Source organism: Rutidosis leptorrhynchoides, chromosome 8, assembly GCF_046630445.1.
Source record: "Rutidosis leptorrhynchoides isolate AG116_Rl617_1_P2 chromosome 8, CSIRO_AGI_Rlap_v1, whole genome shotgun sequence".
Lineage (NCBI taxonomy): Eukaryota > Viridiplantae > Streptophyta > Magnoliopsida > Asterales > Asteraceae > Rutidosis > Rutidosis leptorrhynchoides.
The window spans coordinates 314720625-314725118 of NC_092340.1; the positions used below are offsets into that span (position 1 = coordinate 314720625).

Sequence of the window (4494 nt, forward strand, 5' to 3'; positions counted from 1 at the left end):
TTTGGTTTATATAGGAAACATTCTCTCTTTGTTCCATTGTTTGTTCAATACTGAGACAATCTTTTGTCAAATGTGGTCCTCCACACTGCTCACAACTAATTCGTATTGCGTGAATATCTTTAGTCATCTTTTCCATTCGTCTTTCGAAAGCATCTAACTTTGCGGAAATGGATTCAAAGTCATGGCTAGAATCGGCTCTAGCCGCTTTAGATGATCTAACGATGTCTTTTTCTTGATGCCACTCATGTGAGTGGGAGGCTGTGTTATCAATAATTTTGTAAGCTTCAGTTGCAGTTTTCTTCATAATGAAACCACCAGCTGCTATGTCGATGTCTTTTCGTGTAGTAACGTCGCATCCTTGATAGAATATTTGTACTATTTGATAAGTGTCTAAACCATGTTGAGGACATCCTCTCAACAACTTTCCAAATCTTGTCCACGCTTCATATAAAGTTTCATTTGGCTTTTGTGTGAACGTAACAATTTCTCCTTAAAGTCTTACGGCTTTAGATGCCGGAAAGAATCTTTTAAGAAATTTTTCATCTAAAACATCCCATGTATCAATCTCCCCTTCAGGTAACGATTCTAACCAATCTTTGGCTTCTCCCTTTAAAGTCCAGGGAAATAACATTAGATAGATCTGTTCATCCTCAACTTCTCTGATTTTGAATAGAGTACAGATCCTATTAAAGGTACGAAGATGTTCGTTTGAATATTCCTTCAGCGTACCACTAAATTGGCATTGATTAGTTACCATGTGTAGGAATTGTCCTTTGATTTCATAATCTGGTGCATTAATATCTGGTTGAGTAATTGCGTGACATTGGCCAGTGTGTGTAGCTCTCATTCGATCTTCCATACTTAGAGGTTCCTGATTTTCCATGATTGAATTTGTTGAATCTGAATCACTAGAGGATTCTGATCTAATGGCTTCTTCCTCTACAATCTCCGGTTGAATGATTTGTGGTTCAGGAGGAATAATTAGTGGTTCAGGATCTCTAAATTGTCCTTCAAAAAATGGATTATCGGAAATTTGAATTGGAGTACTTGGTCGACAAGATGATGATTCGAAAGAAAAATCAATGGCGACAATATTGGCTAGATGTCTTGATCGAGTTACAGGTGGCGAACGTATAAAAGGTGGTGAACGTTTTGCTCGGTGCATTCACTGAATATCCTATTAGTTATAAAAATAAATAAATTTATATAAGTTATCAAATTAATAGACTTTTCTGATTTTGCCCACGTTTCGAATAGCCAATAGATGCAGCAGGTAGCCAGGACCCTTTAAATCGGAAGTCCACAACTCGCCACTAACAAATCCAACTATTACTACGAACCAGAAAATTTTGGATGTCTATCAATTTAACCGCTTAAATTTTTTTTTTTTGAAATTTTGAAGATAAAATCTATGTAATAAAAACTAGAGCGTCGAGAAATAAGAGGAAGAAAAAGAGTGCGTCGAAAAACGTCGAAAAATAAAAGGTCGAAAAATAATAATATGAAAGTAAAGCGTCGAAACTTAAAAGTCTAAAAACTAAATATTAAAAATTACGTCTAAAGGAATTAAAGCTTAAGAGGAATTCTATATCCAAAACGGCAATAACTTAATAGGCACTAAAATCTATTAAATATTAAAGCGATAAGCGACGTCGTAAAATTCTAAAGCGTCTAAATCTTAATCTAAAGAAAAAGCACTTAAGGGATTTTACGGCAAAGCCTAAAAATCTAGAAATATAAAATTACTACGGCAAAATACTAAGTTTAAAACTAATTACGAACGAAAAATTATAAAAATTACGAATTAAACGATTAAAAAGAAAAATACAAAATACAAAAATAAACTAAGTTGATAAAAATACAATTTTACAAAAAATATTATTTTTATATTATTATTTTATAAAAGTATTAATTTATATATTAATAAAACTAATTAAAAGTTAAAAATACAAATTTAATTTAAAAACTAAACTAATTATTATTTAATTTAACCCTAATTACAATTAATTAATAATAATAATTATTTAAACGTAAACCTAATTCGTACAGCTAAGGTTTCAGACCTGTCACCTCAGCTCATGCGATCGCATGAGCTGATGGTTTTAAATCCATGCGGTCGCATGGTGTGTGGATCCAGGCCAATTCTTGGGCTGCTAAAGTGTAGTGGCCCGATTACTTCTTTAATTAATTTTTTTTTCTGACTTTTAATTTATAGAAATAATTTAAATAAAACTTATAAATTAAAAAAAAATTACTTATTAGTTTTTATAACTTTTAACAATAAATAAAAATATAAACTTTTTTAATTTAACTAAACTTTAAATATATATATATATATATATATATATATATATATATATATATATATATATATATATATATATATATTTCTTGTTTTTATATTTTTGTTTTTAATATTTAAAACTTATGTAAATATATTTTTACAAAAATAGCTTAAAAACTAAAAAAAAAAAATTTATAGCGTTTCGCTTTCGGCGTTGTTGAGTTCCCCGGCAGCGGCGCCAAAAATACTTGATGTGTGCGAGGTGTAGTACGAAATAGATTATATTTTACTACAAAATAGTATTAAATACGATACAATTTTACACAAGTTATTTATTTATTTATTGAATGGATATACCTAAACCTTGCTACAACACTTATAGGCAGTGTACCTAATCGTAGAGTAGTGTAGTTTTTAGTAAGTCCGGGTCGTTCCACAGGGAGGTGGCTAAATTTAACGCTATATATATTTTAAACTATATTTGTATAAATATATATATAAGTATTATTATTATTATTATTATTATTATTATTATAAAAGGGGGGTTTTACCGTTTAGTGACCGGTTTGTCGATTTTATGTCTTAAGTCACAATTTAAACCTAATGTAAAATTTTAAATGTAAGACCCTAATATTTATTAAACAGAGACGTATATAGAGTACATGAAGTGTGGGTGACCTTGTATATTTAACAGAGGTCAGAGAGTGATTTGAGCTTGGTGCGCTCAGTGCACACATAGGGGTGCGCGTGGCGCACTCTTCACTGTAGCCGGATTCTGTTCTTTTAATCAGATATTTTGAAGGGCTTTTTGGTAATTTCACTTGTGGACGAGTTTAAGGCCAGTAGGTCAGATCTTGGGGTGTCATTCACTCCATTTCCAACAACCTTATCCTATCCACTTCAATTTTAGAGAGAGAGAGAGAGTGAGATTCTTGTGTGAGAAAGCTCAAGCAAAGGAAGAAGGAGCTAGTTTTGAGTCTTGGCTCGAGTTATAAAGTTGTTCATCTCCTCTCTAGCTACATTTTGGTTGTGGTGGTATGTTCTAACTTTGATTTCCCTATTTTAATTTGTATAAGGGTTAGGGTTTGGGTTAGTGATGAACATAAAACCCATATTTGGTGATTTTGGGTGTTCTTGGGTAAGATTGAGTCATGAAGACTCAATAGTAACTAACCTAGGGTTTCAAAGTGTTAATTGAGATTTATGAGCCTAAAATGGGTTAGTTAATTACTAGCACACCTAGATGTTTAGTAAATGGGTGTATGTGGGTTTGTGAATGACCCGAAATGGGTGTGTTGACCTTAAAGTGGTCAAATAGGTAATAATTGACCTAATTGGGTGAAATGGGTATAAATTACCCTAAGTTTATGTTAGTTAGAGTTAGTAGACTTTAAATCACTAGCTTTAGTGATTTAAGATGAGTCTTGGCCATTTAAGGGCGGTATTGGCGTAATTGAGTTATTTAATGCAATTGGGTCATTAAATGCTCAAGTGTAAGTAATGTGGTTAGTTCCACAAGTTGTGTATTGAATGTGTACTTAATGTATTAGGTACTTTGCCTTGAAGCTTTCGGAAGTGCTTAAGCATCATCTTGGTGTTAAGGTGAGTGGAATAAGTATACATGTATGTATATAATGTATTTATTTGTAGGGACAGATATGTGTTGTTCGAGTTAGTGATATATGTTGTTGTACACTAACGGTTCCGGTGATATATGTTGTTGTACACTAACGGTTCCTAAGAACAGATATATGTTGTCCGAGTTAGTGATATATGTTGTTGTACACTAACGGTTCCTAAGAACGGATATGTGTTGTCCGAGTTAGTGATATATGTCGTTGTACACTAATGACTTTTATGAAAGGATATGTGTTGTCCAAGTTAGTGATATATGTCGTTGTACGCCAACAGTTTTTGTGAACGGATATGTGTTTTCCAAGGGTTAGTGATATATGTTGTCTTACACTAACGGTTGTTATGAACACCGATGGGAAATTTGAGTACCATTCCTTTGTACGATTGGTTAACCATGGTTGTGTAAATTTTGTACTAGCATATTTAATTGTGAACTATATGCTTTTGGAATTGCTAGCTTATTATGATTGCGGATGTTGGTATATGCATAATGTTTGCATAGTTGTCGAATTGCTAGCTAGTATGCGGTATTATGTAAGTGATTGCAAGTAAGTAGGTTATATATGTGTATGTAT

General features: G+C 32.3%; 1 non-coding gene across 1 annotated transcript; it reads left to right on the forward strand.

Moving 5' to 3' along the window:
- Positions 1-392: 392 nt before the first annotated feature.
- On the forward strand, positions 393-499 carry LOC139865067 (small nucleolar RNA R71). The gene has a single exon (XR_011764597.1). It is a non-coding gene; the product is annotated as a small nucleolar RNA R71 (small nucleolar RNA).
- The last annotated feature ends 3995 nt before the right edge of the window (positions 500-4494 follow it).